Source organism: Adiantum capillus-veneris, chromosome 21 (assembly GCF_014529385.1).
Source record: "Adiantum capillus-veneris isolate H3 chromosome 21, ASM1452938v2, whole genome shotgun sequence".
NCBI lineage: Eukaryota > Viridiplantae > Streptophyta > Polypodiopsida > Polypodiales > Pteridaceae > Adiantum > Adiantum capillus-veneris.
The window spans coordinates 33876507-33895597 of record NC_140951.1 but is presented as its reverse complement, the minus strand read 5'-3'; the positions used below and the strand labels follow the sequence as shown (position 1 = coordinate 33895597).

Genomic DNA, 19091 nt, shown 5'->3' with positions numbered 1-19091 from the left:
AAATTTTCATTACATTTGGAGCACATTTGGGCTAAAAAGTGCCAAAAGACAGAAAGCTGGAAGGGTTCATGCTTGTATTGACAATAACTTGCACAAAAAGTGTTCAAATTGAATTTTGAAAGTTGTTGAGAGTTGCTTGAGTGATAAAGACTCTTTGGGATAAAAGTCACTTCATTCTGGCACAAAAAACATCATATGTGTATGATGTCTATACCTATGAGGCCCTAGAAGGGTTGGTACTAATTTCACGAGCATCTTGCATAGCTGTATCCACTAGGTAGAGGGGAATGAAGCTCCATTGGAATAATTAGACCATTTCGATAATCTCCTTTCCAAAAGGACAAGAGTTCGTGTGTTGTCCATTGATATAATTTATAGTGGATCAATCAATGATAGTTTAGTCAAAAGTAGATTATACTTAAATTAGTACTTAATCAATGCCCAATGTACCAAGAGTATATGGCTGCAAAATAAACTTGATTCATTAAGCATAAAGCAGATAGGGACAACTTCTTCTGCTTAATGGGCTCACTAAATGACCTAGCTAGGAGCTAATAAGAAGAAGGAATAGAAGATCAAGAAGAGAACCATCATTTAACCCTAGGCCTACGCTGCGAGGAAGCGACCGCATGGCGTCTTGCTCTACCTGCCTGCGACGGACCCGTAGCGGGGATGCTCAGGTGGGTCGCCTGCGGTAGGAGGTGGGCGGACCTCATGGGGTATTGGGACTGCAGGGAGAGATTCTGCTCATAAGGCGGGGACTCTCTCTGGTGGGGGACCCCGAACGTCTCATCCTTGATCGTCTGCATCTTCATGTGGCCGCCTGATTTTCTTGCCATGGAAGGGGCCTCCCTCTCACCTCCCCCTTGGAAGGCAAGGGAGGCCTGAATGTAATGGCTTTTGACGACGCTCGACAGAGAAAGATATGTGGCAGATGTGCTCCCTTGACGGCATCGTGTGTTGCTGGAGAAGGGCTTGGCCCCCTTGAAGGCATGATCTGCTTGAAGATGGTGCTTGGCTTTCCAAATAGCTTGCGATCGGATGTCTTGGCTCGATTTGGTCTTGCTCCTGCGTGATGATCTGCATGGATCTCCTTCGAATGGTGATGGAGTTCAGAATCCCCCCTTATGCAGTGTAAGGTATCTATTCGTTTTGCCTCTCCTGGTTCTACTATGAGTGCTTCATTTGGTTCAAGGTATGCCTTTGTGGTTCTTGGTATGTGCACTTCACTTTTTGTGATAGGGATTGTTGGGCTGGTGGCTCCCATGCTATGGGTCTTGGGTTGTTATCTTTGCACAATGGTCTCTTGTTATGTTATGGTTATGGGCTGGCCTCCCATGTTCGGGTTGTTGTTGAGCTTGTTGGGAATTTGATCTTTTTGTGGCAGTTCTTGTTGGATTGGCTGGAGCCGCGGCTCAAGATGTGAGCAGGGTGTTTATCATGTAATTTTTTGTTTTGATTAATACATTAACACTCATTATTGTGAGATTTGCAAAAAAAAAAAGATCAAGAAAAGAACACATAATTCTTCAAAGACGCAAGCTGAAAACAAAACTATATCTTGATTAGGATTACCAAAATGTGTGCTACACTACGCAGAAGAACTTTTAGCTACATCAGCATCACAGATTCGTAAGTGTCAAAACAAATGAATTTCCAACAGAGTAGAAATCTACAATAGTTGTAGCTTAATAGTTTTTACAACGAGAATTTAGCGCCATTAAGTCCTAAATACCCGCTAACATAGGCACTGCCTGGTGGCTTGAAATTTTTACAAAAAAAGTAGTTTGAATTTTTATCCCTTGATTACACTTCTCTTGAAGCACATCCTCTTATTCTATTGTTGCTACAACACCTTGTTGTCTTGCCACAAGCTCAAAGGGATTGTCTCCCTTCATTGAATTTGTCTAAATCTCTTGATCAGACTTCAACTAATCTTGTACAGAAAATTCCTTCGGGCTGTTATCACCCATTTTGGACTTAGTGGTTAAAACCAATTGTTTGGGAGTAAAGGGCAAAGCTAATACCTTGGGAGTGCACTATTGAGAACCCCCTATATAATGGGCCTTTTTTGATATGTTTGAATGAAAAAATTGATCCCTTATTTTAGGATTTTTTCCAAATTGAATATAAAAACCTATATTGTTAAAGTAGCTCTATTATTTTGCCTGAAATATTTGGATTAAAACATAGTGCATTTTGTAAGGACTCTGCAGTCTACTAAGCTTCTCGTTAACTTCCTTGATTCTCAAGGTGCTCTTGAATCCATATCAAAAAAATTGTGCTTTCCTCGGATCAAAACATCCCCTTTAACTTGCATGGCTTGTTCATCCATTCAGTTGCCTTCTTTGCTAAGTCCATTCAAAGCTGCTCTGCATTCTCCCTACTTCATTCTTCAAACCACAATACCATCCTCAAAGACCACTAGTCGTGTGAGGCCAAGGGTCTAGTCTAAAATTGTAGCTTGGGGGTCGCCTATAAAGGGGCAAGAGAGTGTGATGAGAGAGGTTTCCAAGCCCAAGGCCTCACACTAGTATCGGAGCTATTTTGAGGGAGAGAGAAGGCATGGTCTAAGTTTGGGAAAAATTTGCGTGTGCATGGGCATGGAGAAGACGAAGAGAAAGCTCGTCGAAAAGAACCATGGGCATGGTCGCTTGGGGGAAGGGAAGGCCGACATTGACCTTTGCAAAATTGCTTGTTTTTGCTCTCCATGTGTGCATGTTGCCGTGTAGGGAAAACTTCGTTTCACTAGTGCATCCCCTTGGCTTTTGGTTCGGGGAGGTAGGTCTGCGAGCAAGCTCAAGAGTGTGAGCTTTGGAGGTATTTTTTGGGCCGCCCTCCCTTCCTCCTCTCGTGGCCCATGTGATTCCTCCTCTTTCCTTGCTCCTCCTCCATCATCCTCCACCTCTTGCCTCCAACTCCTCCTCCAACCACCTTCTCTTCCTCAAGGTCCTTTTCTCCCACTCCTCCCTTCCCCCCCCCCCCCCCCTCTCTCTCTCTCTCTCTTCAAACTTCCTTATGGCAACATTCATCATAAGTCAAACTTCAAAGCAAAGAAGGTACTTAATAAAGATATTGTGGTCTTGAACTTTGGAATCCTAGTTTGTTTGGTGATAGACATGAGCACCAATGCTTCATGAGAGGGCAACTTGCCTTAGTTTGAGGAGAAAGGGTACTACTCATGCCCGATTCAAAATGATCAAACAATGTTTTTCTTAGTGAGCTAAAGTTGGAAAATACATTTACAAACTCCACACCAAGTTGTATATCTCGATTGTAAAATCAATTGAAAAAAAATTCAAGAAACTTTAATGCATCGAAAACTAGTAAGAAGTATTTTTTTAACGTATCTAAAACTAGAAAGTAGTACAAAAAATACATACTCTCCTAGTCTTTGTGTATTTCAAACCTCTAGTTATGTAATTTTTGATCTTCACTAAGTCTTGTAAATTGAAATTCGATAGATATTGTTGAAAGATGATGGCATCCTATATTCTTCATGAAATATTTGTCTCTAATTTAGAGAAATTGACGTCATGAGGAGGACGATATGAAAATATGTGGTTCCATAGGGAAAGATACAACTCTGCAAGAACACTAGGGAGCCTTTCAAATCCTAACAGTGGCAACAAGCGATTCTACCAAGCGCCTCACCTACGGGGAATTGGTAGGTTTAATCACAAGTTTCTAACATTTTTCAATGTTAGAAAGAAACTCTTTTCCCATGACTTTTCATTTTAGGGTTCAACATCATGAGCTATTGTTTGTAAGGGAGCTCATGCTTAGCTAGGTGTGATTGGCGGCAAGGAAGACCCCCCGTCCCCCCCCCCCCCCCCCCCCCCACACACACACACACAACAAAAAGCTGACATTCCCCTATCCCAATTGTGCCTACCTAGGCATGGTCTGCTCCCTTGTAGCATCTCACGATGTTTTCGTGGATTGCAATGTGGAAATGATAATGATAATTTGTTGAAAATCTATTGTGAATGGGCATTTGATAAAGATGAAGTTTATACCCTTCGTGATTTACAAACAACTAGCAAAGACCAAATACATAATTTTCAAGCAGCCGAGAGAGAGAGAGAGAGAGAGAGAGAGAGAGAGAGAGAGAGATTTTATTATATTATCATTCTTGGATGTCAAATATGACCTATATGTGATGTACTATGTGTATGGTTGATGAGTGACTCTCGATGCTCCAAAATTATGGTGATGAGAGTTGCAATGGAGAGCTCACACTGTGGCTAGGAGAGGAAAATATGTAGGTCTAAGTCATGGCTAAAAATGTGAGGGAAGCAAGTTTGGATGTGACAAAAAACTGAGCACTATTAATGTGTGACGTGACCCATTGGATTTCTCCCAAGTTGTAATACATTGGTGTTGTAGAAAAGATTCATTCATTTGGTAGTCAATTGAGGCATCATGTAACAAGTGTAATGCATCCCATCTCCCAAACCACTTCTTTATGTTTTTCATCCATCTTGTGCTCAAGATCTTGCTTTTATGCATCTTTTGAATCTTTTTGCTTTCTTTCCATGCAATTGTAGGAAATGCAATTGTAGGAAGTCAATGCTGGTGTTCTGATGCATCTTTATCATATACTTCATAACCCTTTCCATGCCCATAACCTCAATTGGAAGAGATCTCGACTCAAGAAGTAGGAGCATATATGGTGTTTGTGTCTTAACTTGGAGAAAGTTTGTAAGAAAACACTTGACATTCTCAAACTCTTTCCAAGTAGATTTTGAGACGCTCCCACCCCACACTTTAACTCCATAAATAAGAACCGGTGTCCCCAATGCGTCAAAAAGGTACTTCTTGAGAACCCAACACTTGATGTTTCTCATATTACACATGTTCTCAAATGCATAATAGGCTCTCTTTTCCACTTCCAAACAACACAGCACATTCATGCCACTTGTAATTGGCCAGAACCTCAAGGCCAAGGTACTTAAAGCTCTCAACAACTTCAAGTGTCTCATTGTTGTACACAATGTATGTCCTTATGGTTGGTTTTTACAAGCATAATTTTTCTCTTGGATGTATTCACAATCAACCCACTATGTAAGAAAAGTTCTCAAGAACAACCATACGCTTTTGTGCATCCTCTCTAAAGTGTGTGCTAGAAGCACATCATCTGCATACAATAAAAACATGATTATTGCATTGCAAATAGTGACCTCTTGAATGCCTTCTTCTTGCATAAAGTAAGTACCATTTGTTCCAATTGATCGATGCATAGAACAAAGAGAGTTGGTGACAATGAGCATCCTTGTTTAACCCAAATAGTGCTTGCAATTTTTTTTTGAAATTCCTCTTTCCATGTGTAATTAATACATCACTTTCTCATAAATTCGAGGAATTGCAAGCACAAACTCACTTGGCACTTGGAGTTCTTCCATTCTTCTCCACAAATTGTTATGTGGAATTATATCAAATGCTTTCTTAAAGTCCACAAAGAAACAATACAATCGTTTGCCTTTCAATGAACTTTCCTCCATGAGAACACGAAGAGTGACAAGATGATCAATGGTGCTATGGCTTCGACAAAAACCTACTTGTCCTTTTGCACGCTTGTACATTCTCTTCAGTCCAATCACTCAATTTTATCTCCATTATGCACCCAAACAAATTTTCTATGAGAGACTCAAGCATTATAGTCCGATAGTTATTTACATTCTTTACATCCCCTTCTTTATGCAAATGTCTGACGCGGTTGAAAGCAAAGGTTGGTGGTACAAAAAAAGGGCCAAATTTTTTTTCACCTATTTGGTATCGTGGAGGGAAAGTTTATAGGCAAATGGCATTTGTATTTCTATTTTTTTAAAATTATGATAGTATTTACAAGAACTCTTTGTACAATTTCATAATGGGCCATTTCGTGTGAGAGTAGTGGTATCATGAGTGGATGTAGTGGCTCCAAAGTTTTCACCCTACGTTTTGCATAGCATGCTCTCTCACTCATCGCCTTGCACAATCCTGAGCTCTCTCTCTCTCTCTCTCTCTCTCTCTCTCTCTCTCTCTCTCTCTAGCATTGCATGCACTTGCAACATCTCTACTCTCTCACATCAACTCTCCAACGATGAAAACCCCACACACTTAAGGGAACTGCTGCTAGCAGAGCGTCACCTTCAGCATGCAAACTAAAATTAAAGGCCAAGAAGAGAATGTCCTCCCCTAGCAAAAGCAACAACAAAGGTATTTCCATCCCATCGCTCCAAGAAACAGAGTCTAAGATCAAAACCAGTCTGAACACATGGGCTAGTGCAAAAATTGCAAGGTTGTTGATATCGATTTCAAACGGACCTTGCTCCTCTTTGATGAAGATAAATCAAAATCTTCCAACAAGTCAAGACGTGGATTGGCATCAAGCTTGTGTTAATTAATCGTCGCATGCTCATCTCTACACTTGATGTGACATTTGAAGTTAGATATACATTACCAAATTTGGTACTCTGGAGTACCCCATTTGGTAGTGTAGGGCATCACAACACATTTAATCTATATCTTAGCAATTTCTCTGATGTTTGTCACATTTTAGGTAAGAATAAAATGGAGGAGTACCCTCAACAAGCCAAGTTTTGTTACACAACTAAAGATCTCTATACGGAGTATCACCTTAGTCTAGAAGGCAAACTCCCTAAGGACTTGGCTGATGAAGACTTGCCACTCGAGTAGTGTTTAACTTTTTTCAAATATAAGTACCAAAAGAACAACAAGATCTATAAACCATTTGCAACCGCATCTGGTGGAAGAGTGCCGATTTTTATTCTCCAAAGTTTATCAGTCCCCCCTTCATGTGGTGAATTGATCAACAAATTTTCTAGGTGCTACACTTTCAAGAAAGACCCAACATGGCATAGAGTAGCATGGGCCCGGTTTGGGGAAGGAGTGTTACAAATGATAGCATCTAGGAATGGTGGGCTTGACCATAAAATTTAGGTATGGAGGAGGCAAAATGGTTCCTCCTTTGGAAGGGTCCTACATTCAGAAAAGAAGGCACAGATGACTCAAAGTGACAGCAACATCTGCATAGAACTAGAGCAAGCTAGCAGAGGGTAGTGAATGCCTACCTACCCGATTTAGAGGCATTGTGGCAAAGACTGCTGAAATCGGTCACATCCAGGATCAATAAACCTAATAGACCTGAAGGCCTCTATTCAAGAAAAATAGAACCAACCACTTGTACATGAAGTTAAAGACGGCGTGACAAAAAGTTTGATGGAGGACATTAACACCCTAGAAGCACGCATTGTTTTTCTACGCTAGCAAATCCTTATCCCCAATGAAGAGATCAGAGAGGTTGATATCGAGATGGGAGCAAGTCAGTGCTTGTTATGACGACACGGGTTACGACAACACGAGATTTTCGAACATATCCAGAAGCTCCAAGCTGAGGTTCAACAACAAGAGATATTGTGTTTTTGGCTTATTGCATCGTGTATGACTGTTGAAAGTGTTTCTTTTGCACATGGTTTGTGATTTGGCATGTTTGACTTTTTGATTGGTTTATTTGCTGACATTTTTGTGTGTTTTTGGTACTTTCTCTCACTGTTTTCGTGCTCTGATTAACACTAGATGTTGTCCAAGTACTTTCCTTGGTACTTTATGGTGCTTCTTTATTTCATTTGGTACTTTCTTGAACTACTTTGGTACTTTCTTGTTACTAAATTTTGAGTTTTATAAGGTATTGGCGGTTTTGTCTTGGGTGCTTTATTGACACAATCCATGGTACTTTTACTGCATCTTTGTTTATTTGGTAATCCTAAGGACTATTCTGAAATTGTTTTATTACTTTCTAGAACTGTTTTGGTACTTGTCTGAAATATTTTTATAGTGATTTGGTAATTTTTTGAATTGTATTGCTACTTTATATAATTGTTTGGGTACTTTTTTAAACACTAGGTGCTATGTTGGTACTTTCCCCTTCACAAATTTTAGTTCTTCTTTATTACATTTTGTGCTCCATTGGACTATTTTGGTATTGGTTTGGTACTTCTAGGTACTCATATAATGCACATTTTGTTTTGTAATGGATGCTGTGTGGGCACAATCTTCGGTACTCTGGGTGCTTTTTTGTTCATTTTGAGTTGTTTTCATCTCCTTTGGTATTGCTTTGATACTTTCTAGTTACATTTTTTTTTAATCTTATAAGCTAATATTGCGTTTGACTTGGGTATTGTGTTGTTAATGTCTTTGGTACTTTTGGTGATTCCTTGTTTCTTTTGTGCTATTTGAAAATATTTTATTATTGCATTGGTTCTAGTTGGACATTGCTGAATATGTTTTGGGTGCTATATTGGTTTTACTTTGGTTTTTTTGGTGTTTACTATGCTTCATTTGATACTATTTTGAACTATTTTTGTGAATTGGTACTGGTTTGGAATATTTTTGTTACAAGTTATTTGGTATGGTTTTGGTTCTATTTTGGTATTGTTTTTATATTGTTTTGGTATTGCTTGTGTTCTTCCTTTCTTATTGTTTTTCTGGTCGGATAAGTTAATAGAGTACGTTTGTTTTGCAGATGGATTATGCCAAACTCTACAATGAGTGCTTGGAAAACCGAGACCATCACAATTTTGTAAGCAAGCAGTGTGATGATGTGAAGAGGGGAATGGTATGAACATTGTTTCCAAGGCTTCGTGTTGTGGACACTAAATACACAATTCATGTGTTTGGTACTTGTGTTGTATATGGGGAGGCTTCTTACGTGGTTGGTACCTTCATGCTTCCCCGTCGGTATCATTACCATCTACTATGTTTTGCAGGTGTGTTGAGAACAAAAGATATTTGCGTGGAGGCACGTTGCAACACCGCAATCCCTTTGGAGGCTAAGGCTTGGGTATCAAGGAGTTCATTATTGAAGAGTAAGTGGGGTGTTGCGTGGACACTAGGCTTATATTCATTTGAATTGATGATCTAATCTTGTCTTTTATCTTCGTGTATATGTAGGTAGAGGATCTTTTGGTGCGAACACCCATGAGAACACCCCAATGGATTCAAAGGATCTTCGTGGTCATAGCAAGTCAAATGCGACTCACATGTTCCAAGGAGATCCTCATAAGTCAGTGCAAAAAATATTGCAAGACCTCAATGCCAAGACAATGGAAGGGAAAGGAGCTGAGCCTGTTGTAGACTCAAGCTTGGGAAAAGATCAACTGAAAGTTGAAGTGAAAGAAAATACTGCAAGACCTTGATGCTAGCACTATGGAAGGGAAATGGGTCAAGCCTACTGTAGATTTAAGCAGGAGAGAAGATCAGCTGAAAGCTGAATTGCATGATATACTACAAGACCTTGATGTCAACACAACAAAAGGAAAAGGGGATGAGGGCACTGTGGACTCAAACTTGGGAGAAGAGCAGTTGAAAGCCAAAGTACACGAGAGGGTTAAACATGATAAAGAGGAAAGAGGACACCATGAGAAACAATAGGAGGGAAGTGATTCGATTGAGGAAGTTGCTAAAATGGAGATAGACCAAGGAGAGAAGATCAACAAAGAAATGTCCATTGAAGAGGCGGGAGTTGTTCTCTTGGCGGCATAGTTTTTGGATACGACATTGAAATTTATAGAGAAGGTGGGTAAAAAGAGGAGGAGGAAGGCAAAGTACACGGTGAAACCTGCTAAAAGTGCACATGAGGCTATAGGTGCTGAGGAGCTTGAAGGCTCAGAGGAAGCTTTTGGTACAAAGGAGGCCAAAGGGGCTACAGTTGTAGAGGTGGCTAAAGGTTTGGAGGAGCATGGAGGAGGCCAAAGGTTTGGGGGAGCTCAAAGGTGCGGAGGAGAAACCTAATGCAATGCCCTTAGAAAAAAGTTATAGAATTGACTCAGACACTCTCTCCCAACTCTTCAATGTGAAATCTAGAAACTGTCCCATTGGTCATTGCCTCAAACCTGCAAGAATTAGCTATTGTGATAGTATTTTGTACTTGCTTTTGGATTAATATGAAATACCATCCCATTTTGCATATGTCAATGCGTTTGGTGTCATGTCACTCTACTCTTGAAAGATGTCAATGTGTTTGTAAACTGTAATGTCCTAGTGTCAAAATTTGGTAAACTTTTATGGTGTCTAATGTCCAACTTTTCTATTGCAAAAAGGTTGTGTTCTTCTACTCATATAGTTTAGTGGTACTACAACAAGGGACAGTTGGTGGATAAATGAAGAACAATTGGATACATCAATGCCGATAGATGAAATGGCGAGCGATAGGCGCCTTGTTAATTTGGATGTCAATGGAGTGCTACTGAAGGATTGTGTTGAAGAACCTAACAAAGATTTGTGGAATATCCCATTCCCAACGAGATCTAAGCCCTGAGGTGTGCAAGTCTTCCAATATAAATATTGTGTGGTCAGACCTGATGCGGAGGACTTCATCATCAACTTGAGGAAGCGATGCTACGTGATGCTCTGGTCATGTAGCCAAATGAAAAATTTGATGACCATAATGAATGCTTGCTTCCCAAAATTGATAAAGATGAAAGACCTATTTTTAGGTATTTATTCCTTAACATTCAAACCGTCTTTTCTGATTTTGGTACTATTTTGCACTTTGCTCTACTAATTTGTACACATTCTAGTACTATATAGTACTTTGATACTATTTGGTATTGTTTATTGTTGTGTACATAATTTCGTACTATTTGTGCCTTTGGTTTTCTAGTTCTATGATACTTTGGTACTATGTACACAATGTCCTACTAGATTGTACTTTGGTTCCTTGCTACTTTGGTACTGTGTGTTTGTTGCTTTGGTACTCTTATTTATATAGTTGTTCAAACTGCTTAGTTTCTTTGTCACATATAATGTTGACCAGTCTCAATGTGAGATGTGGGCTCCCACACTAAGAGATGTGCCAACAATTTTGGAGGAGTTTGGTGACTAGTCTACTTTTGTAAAGCTCCTAAGAAGAGTGTGGTGCAAGCATCCACATTTCAATGAAGCAAACACCCTCCTTGTTGTGATGACACGAGATACAAGTCCTTGAAGAATGATTACCACTTGTGCTGCTGCATTCGATCATATGAGCCAAAATATTATGACGCAAAAAAGCCGAAGTATCTTATGGAGGTCATTTTTCCATGGATGTGTGGGTGGCTAGATGAGAAGTTCTCCACTGCTTACAACCATTGCACACCCTTGTTTGATGTCGAGGATGACATTTCCTTGTATGTTGCCAACTACTTTGTATCTTTGGAGGGATATTCGTACCGCTTTGACCCCCCTAATGTATAAAGGATTTTATAAACTTGAACATTGCATCTAGCTTTTTCATGAAAATTATCATTGCACGTGTATCTTGATCTTTTGAAAAATTTTACTAGTACACTTTATCTTTTTGTACATATACATTTTCTTGCTACTGCTTCGGTAAATTTTTGCTACTACTTGGTGACAAGCGTGACTTTGAAGTTAGTGACAAGTGGGATTTGCTAGGTTAGTAGTTCCTCTTCAAGGCTAGATAAGAGGACGAAAGAGGACAATAGGAAGCTAGGGGAGAGAGATGATGAGAGCAAGGGAGGGGAGGATGAGCAAGAAAGAGGAAGGGGATAGTTTTTGTAGAGTACCAAAAAAGGGTTCTTATTACACAATAAGAATGGGCTTTGTAGCTTTGCCTGCATAAAAAATGCACACAGCAGTAAGCTAAAACCATTTAGTACAATACCAAGATTTGATACTACAATACCAAAATTGGTGGCATATTACCACCAAAAATTAGTAGTGGATGATTATGGAGCGAGTTTTTTTTTTTTTTTTCATCCCATCACCACTATCTCCCATTGCCGCCCCTTAGCACCCATTGCCACCACCAACTTAGCCGACCATTGGTGGTTAGTGGTGCTAACTTACTACCACCATATGTGCCGCCCCTAATCCTACAACCATAGCCCATTGCCGCCCCTCCCTCCAGTGGAGTACCCAAGAACCTCCTCCTCCTTCTGTGTGTGTGTGTGTGTGTGTGTCAGCCCCTACCCTCTCCCTCCCCCCTCTCTCTCTCTCTCTCTCTCTCTCTTTCTCCCCTCACCCCTTCTCTCTCTATCAACCCCTCTCTCTCTCTCTCTCTCTCTCTCTCACACACACACACACACACACACACAGTTGGCCCCTTCCCTTCTCTCTCTCCCTCCTCCCCCTCTCTCCCTCTCATGATCCCTCTAACCCATTCCCTCTACTGTCCCCTCTTCTCTCTCTCTCTCTCTCTCTCTCTCTCTCTCTCTCTCTCTCTCTCTCATCCGCTCCTCCCCTCTCGCTTCTCTCTCTCTCTCTCCATCCCTCATCTTTATCTCCCCATACCCTCCCCTCTCTCTCTCTCTCTCTCTCTCTCTCTCTCTCTCTCTCTCTCTCTCTCTCTCTCTCTCTCTCTCTCTCTCTCTCTCTCTCTCTGTCTCTCTCTTGCGCGTGTGTGTGTGTGTGCGCGCGCGTGCATGCTAATAGAAACATGAAAATGGTATAACCTTTCTATCAGCCCTCTTGAATAACAGGTCTTAGTTTAACTCTCGTATCTTTGAGGTCTCTTGGGATAGTTTCCTACGATGTTAAAATCCTCTTCTTCTCGGCTGTGTGTGTGGGTGTGTGTTAATAAAAAGAGGAAAATGGTATAACCTTTCTATCAGCCAAGTGTGGTAGATTGGTTATGCCATTTACCTCTTGAATAACAAGTCTTGAGTTCAACTCCCGTCGTTGAGTTCACACACAGAGAGAGAGAGAGAGAGAGAGAGAGAGAGAGAGAGAGAGAGAGAGAGAGAGAGAGAGAGAGAGAGAGTGAGCACATGCATTATCGATGGCCAGAATACGACGAGGGGTGAGCGAACACCTGACCCAGGCTAGGTTGCATACATGCAGCGTACAGTCGGAGGCAAGTAGGTCAACATGACAAATTATTGCTTTTCAGAATACGCAGAGCTTGTCTACCATTGAGAGTTCCTCCCGCCACTCCAACGACGAAGAACACAGCTGAACATTGCTGCACTACCTTCTCACGTTTCGATTCACACGATGGCAGGTGGTGGAGAAAACAGTGAGTGTACACAGGGGCGTGGTGGGCCTCTGGTGGGACTGCTGCACTTTCCCATCGGAAATACCATCGCTTAGGGAGGGGGTAGAAATTGTGAGAGGGGCGGGGGCGGGATACCTTCTTATTCTTTTTTTAAAAAGAGGAAAACAGTGGGTGGGGGGGGCGAGGGGTGCTTTAGGAAAAAAAGAAAAAAAAAAAACCAAAGCCCAAGCAACTACGATATTTGCATGGGCTTTGGTTTTTTTTTTCCCCCCTAAAGCACCACCCCCCCCCCCCCTCCCCTCCCCCCCCACAAAAACCAACCATCTCTCTCTCTCTCTCCTCTCTCTCTCTCTCTTTCTTTGTCTCCTACTCTCTCTCTCTCTCTCTCTCTCTCTCTCTTCTCTCTCTCTCTCTCTCTCCCCCCCCCCCCCCTTTCCACACCTCGCTCTCTCTCAACCCTAGCTTTGTTGGTACTCCTCTAAATCTGCTCGGCCTCAACCTCTATGATGTGATGATGCGCGTATCTGTCCAATAACACATCGTAATCCATGGGATAGATGAGTGTTCATGTAGGGCCCCCCCCGCACCCCCATCTCTCTCTTTCTCTCTCTCTCTCTCTCTCTCTCTGCCACATCTTGATCTCTCTCAACCCTAACCTCTAATGGTACTCTCTAAATCTTCTAGCCACAATCTCTAACTGATGTGATGATGTGCGCATCTTTTGAATAACACATCGTAATCCATGGGATAGATGAGTGTTCATGTAGGCAGGTCTGATCACAAAACCATCCTCTGTAAGCTCAAGGAGATGCTCTCTATAGAAAGCCATCTTCGTGCCAAGCACACACATAGGCTATATCCATGTCCTCCTAGTGTCTAACTGAATCAAGTCGTGTCTAATGAGCTGCGTGATCTCGGTTTGTGTAAGGGACAAGGAGGGTGTGACTAGTGTATAATTGGAAAGGGGGTAATCTATCCATGTCAAAGAGAGAGATAGAGAGAGAGAGAGAGAGAGGAAGAGAGAGAGAGAGAGAGAGAGAGAGAGAGAGAGAGAGAGACGCGGGGGGGGCGGTCGAGGCAGGGAGAGAGAGGGGGGGGAATACAGGGGGAGAGAGGGGGTGACAGGGGTGGACACACACACACACAAAGGGTGAGGGGGAGGTGGGGGCGGGGGGGGGGGGGGGGGGGAGAGAGAGAGAGAGAGAGAGAGAGAGAGAGAGAGAGGAGAGAGAGAGAGAGAGAGAAGAGAGAGGAAGAATACAGGGGGGAGGGGAGAGAGGGCGTGCGCATCTTTTGAATAACACATCGTAATCCATGGGATAGATGAGTGTTCATGTAGGCAGGTCTGATCACAAAACCATCCTCTGTAAGCTCAAGGAGATGCTCTTTGTAGAAAGCATCTTCGTGCCAAGCACACACATAGGCTATATCCATGTCCTCCTAGTGTCTAACTGAATCAAGTCGTGTCTAATGAGCTGCGTTGATCTCGGTTTGTGTAAGGGACAAGGAGGGTGTGTGACTAGTGTATAATTGGAAAGGGGGTATCTATCCATGTCAGGAGAGGAGAGAGAGATGAGAGAGAGAGAGAGAGAGAGAGAGAGAGGGGGGGAGGGGGGGGGGGGGGGGGGGGGGGGGGGGGGGGGGGGGGGGGGGAGAGGTCGAGGCAGGGAGAGAGGAGGGGGGGGAATACAGGGAGAGAGAGGGGTGACAGGGGTGGACACACACACACAAAGGGTGAGGGGAGGTGGGGGAGGGGGGGGGGGGGGGAGGGGAGAGGAGAGAGGGAGAGAGAGAAGAGAGAGAGAAGATGAGGAGGAGAGGAGAGAGAGAGAGAGAGGGGAGGAGAGAGATGAGAGAGGGAGAGAGAGAGAGAGAGAGAGAGAGGAAGGAATACAGGGGGAGAGAGGGGTGCGCATCTTTTGAATAACACATCTAATCCATGGGATAGATGAGTGTTCATGTAGGCAGGTCTGATCACAAAACCATCCTCTGTAAGCTCAAGGAGATGCTCTTTGTAGAAAGCCATCTTCGTGCCAAGCACACACATAGGCTATATCCATGTCCTCCTAGTTTCTAACTGAATCAAGTCGTGTCTAATGAGCTACGTGATCTCGGTTTGTGTAAGGGACAAGGAGGGTGCGTTTAGTGTATAATTGGAAAGGGGGTAATCTATCCATGTCAGAGAGAGAGAGAGAGAGAGACGAGAGAGAGAGAGAGACGCGGGGGGGGGGGGGGGGGGGGGGGGGGGGGGGGGGGGGGGGAGAGGTCGAGGCAGGGAGAGAGAGGGGGGGAATACAGGGGAGAGAGGGGTGACAGGGGTGTGACACACACACACACAAAGGGTGAGGGAGGTGGGGGCGGGGGGGGGGGGGGGAGAGAGAGAGAGGAGGAGAGAGAGAGAGAGAGAGAGAGAGAGAGAGAGGAGAGAAGAGGAGAGAGAGAGAGATAGAGGAGAGGAGAGAGAGAGAGAGAGAGAGAGAGAGAAGAGAGGAAGGAATACAGGGGGAGAGGAGGGGTGCGCATCTTTTGAATAACACATCGTAATCCATGGGATAGATGAGTGTTCATGTAGGCAGGTCTGATCACAAAACCATCCTCTGTAAGCTCAAGGAGATGCTCTTTGTAGAAAGCCATCTTCGTGCCAAGCACACACATAGGCTATATCCATGTCCTCCTAGTTTCTAACTGAATCAAGTCGTGTCTAATGAGCTACGTGATCTCGGTTTGTGTAAGGGACAAGGAGGGTGCGTCTAGTGTATAATTGGAAAGGGGGGTAATCTATCCATGTCAGAGAGAGAGGAGAGAGAGAGGAGAGAGAGAGAGAGAGAGAGAGAGAGAGAGGAGACAGAGAGAGAGGAGAGAGAGAGAGAGAGAGAGAGAGAGAGAGAGAGACGTGGGGGGGGGGGGTCGGGGCAGCAAGAGAGAGAGGGGGGGGGGGGAGGAATACAAGGGGAGAGAGGGGTGACAGGGGTGGACACACACACACACACACAAAGGGTGAGGGGAGTGTGGGGGCGGGGGGGAGAGAGAGAGAGAGAGGAGAGGAGAGAGAGAGAGAAGAGAGAGAGGAGAGAGAGAGAGAGAGAGAGAGAGGAATACATGGGGAGAGAGGGGGTGACAGGGGGTGGACACACACATACACACACACAAAAGGTGAGGGGAGGTGGGGGCGGCGGAGAGAGAGAGAGAGAGAGAGAGAGAGAGAGAGAGAGAGAGAGAGAGAGAGAGAGAGAGAGAGAGAGAGAGAGAAGAGAGAGAGAGAGAGAGAGAGAGAGAGAGAGAGAGAGAGAGAGAGAGAGAGAGGTGGGAGGGGGGGGGGGGGGGGGGGGGATGAGTATAGAGTGATAGGAGAAAAGAGAGCAAGAAGGGAGTGGAGGACCTTGTGGAAGGGAGGCGGGTTGCTGGAGGACAAGATGGAGTAAGGGAAGGCAGTTATAGGAGTAGATGGAGAGAGGAGGTGGAGGATGTTGGAGGAGGAGGTTGAGGAGGAGGAGCAAGGGAGGAGGAGGAAGCACATGGGCGGAGAGAGGAGGAAGGGGAGGTAGGGACGGTGGTCCTAAAAAAAAAAAAAAACTCCCTTCAAAGCTCGCTCTGTTGAGCTCGCTCGAAGACCTAACTCAAATTGGTATTGTATAACAAAATAGTAATTTAATGATTGTAAAGGTAGCATATGGGTAGTATAGAGTATCAAATTAGGTACTACATTACTATAGAGTATCAAATTTGGTACTACAGCAGTCAGCTGCACACAAAAAAACACAGTACCAAAATTTAATGCTACAGTAATACAACATTCAACTAAAAAATATAAAGCACAACACCAAAGTTTTGTAGTATATAGTACTAGCCTTGGTACTGTGGAGTAGAAAAGTTTGGTAATGTAGAGTACCATATTGATAACACATCAATGGAATTAGATAGTACTGATCTCAACAAGTAAGATTCTATTTAAGAGGATTACAACTGTTGGCTATGGTTAGAATTGTACTTGGGGTAAACATTGTATGGCTGCCCTCCTGCCCACTTCCTTCTTCATGTGGAATACTATTGTAGATATTTTAATATATCTTTGAGGATAAGTTGAAGTGGTTATGCAAGCCATGGATAGCCTCCATGGGGAACCGTATGGCTCTAACTAGATGGCCCATGGGAGTAGATCATCACCGATGGTTTCTGATCAATAGGGTATATGTATCAACTTTGCCCTCAACTAAGGCATAGTACAAACCCTCAACTAGAACTCCACCTTTTACGATCTTGTTATGCAAAAGGTCCTTCAGTAGTCTTGGTGCTTGGTACATGGTTTTTGTACACTTTAGAAGGTAGAATATCTTATTTCTCCTCTGTTGCCTTCACTGCAAAGTTATTGCCAATGGGCAGTAATTGGCTCAATACCTCAGGGTCTCCTGCATACATAGGCATGCTTAAATCTTGACTCATTTGGGGGGGGAAACAGATAATTGTAGTTCTACTCAACATCCTCATCACTATCTGTTTGTACCGACTCTGTCAATGGCTTGATGGAGACATATTTCCATTCTTCAATGTGCTGATTATTATTGCATCTCCTCCATTTTTCATTCACACATGGATCACGAAAGCATGAAAACGTCCAAAAATGCACATCGCATGGAGTATGCGTTGAGTAGCGGCCAACATAATGGAATGACTGAGAGCCTACAATTGGTTTACAATCCCAAAGTGGAGAACGCAACACTTCATTCAGTGAAACCAACCAAAACACCCTCTTTGTGCTAACACTCCCTTTCGATTCCTTGTTGGCTAAAACTTACATTCAAAACATTGACCACATCAACCGCACACTTTATCTCCTTTTTCATGTCCCAAAGTGGAGAATCTGTGCATCATATGCAATTCTATCAACTCATAATACATGGCTACAAAATAGTGTGGTTGTCATGCCTTGAATTGTAAAGTGGCACCATCTGACTATACCCAATGATAACGCAAATTTTGTCATGTTGTTTCATCCAATTTTCATGCAGCATAAAACAATGCTAAACAAAGAGCCTGTCATGGAGCTTATCATCCGATATGTACATTAGGAAGAGAATAGAGTCTAGGAGGGCCTCTTTATTTGGAAATTTAAGGGAGTAAAACCTTTAGTATTAAGAAAGCAATCAAAGGACAACTTTTGAATTCAAACAGGCAAAACGGCTAGTTTATTTGAATTTAAAATTTTCTCCCAAAATGAAATTTAAAATCTAGTGGGCAAAAGTATATCATGTAGCAGACCTATGGAAAGAGCTTGGTGTGAAGATTCCAGATCTATAATCTCCACTCGTGGACTAGATCTCGTTCTGCACTTTAAAGCTGTAATTCTCTACAAAATCAACAATAAAAACCACAACCTCTCTAAGAAACTTAAGTAAGCCGTTTTTAAATTGTTGGGGTTGTCACCTAAACACAAAGTTATGCTTGACGAAGCTTTTTAGATGATTTGAAAAAAGATGCATGAAAGTTTCACTTTTCATCTTTTCCACGACCAGTTCATTTCTCTTCTTCTCTTTTCCTTCGGCATTACCTTGTCCAATATCCACATAATTAAATACCTTAACAATCACCTCCCTCCTATCTATTGCAATCTTGTCTAACAAAATGACAACTTTCTTACACCACATCTAGGGCACTCTCCAAGCGAGCATCTCTTTGCATGATATTCATGATCAGTAAGGCGAGGGCACAATATAGAATTCAATAAGTTATTTATGTGGTGAAAGACTATCTGGTTTGTAGAACACTAACCTGCGGCACTATGTGTACCACAAATGAAACATGTACACGGATGTTCTTTTGCGTGATGCCCAAACTCGTCCTGGCACATCTGATCAAGTATACCATATGGATATGGTAGACATAGCAGTAACTATAGGGCTCTTTCAATTTTGGACAAAGAATGGATTGAGTGTCTCAAAGGACCTAAGTGACAACTTCACCACCACAGGATATGTTCTCTTGAATCTTTTGTAGAGCTCCACTTGTAAACAAGAAATAATTCACACAAGAGCTTATAATATTACAAAAAAAGATTACTAAAGCACCAAAGCAGTTTATACTACCAAATTTGGTA

General features: G+C 42.7%; 1 long non-coding RNA gene across 1 annotated transcript; it reads left to right on the top strand.

Moving 5' to 3' along the window:
- The first annotated feature begins 1002 nt into the window (after positions 1–1002).
- LOC147430757 (uncharacterized) lies at positions 1003–9966 on the top strand. The gene is made up of 4 exons (XR_015185644.1): positions 1003–1139; positions 8528–8620; positions 8772–8870; positions 8956–9966. It is a non-coding gene; the product is annotated as an uncharacterized LOC147430757 (long non-coding RNA).
- Positions 9967–19091: the final 9125 nt, after the last annotated feature.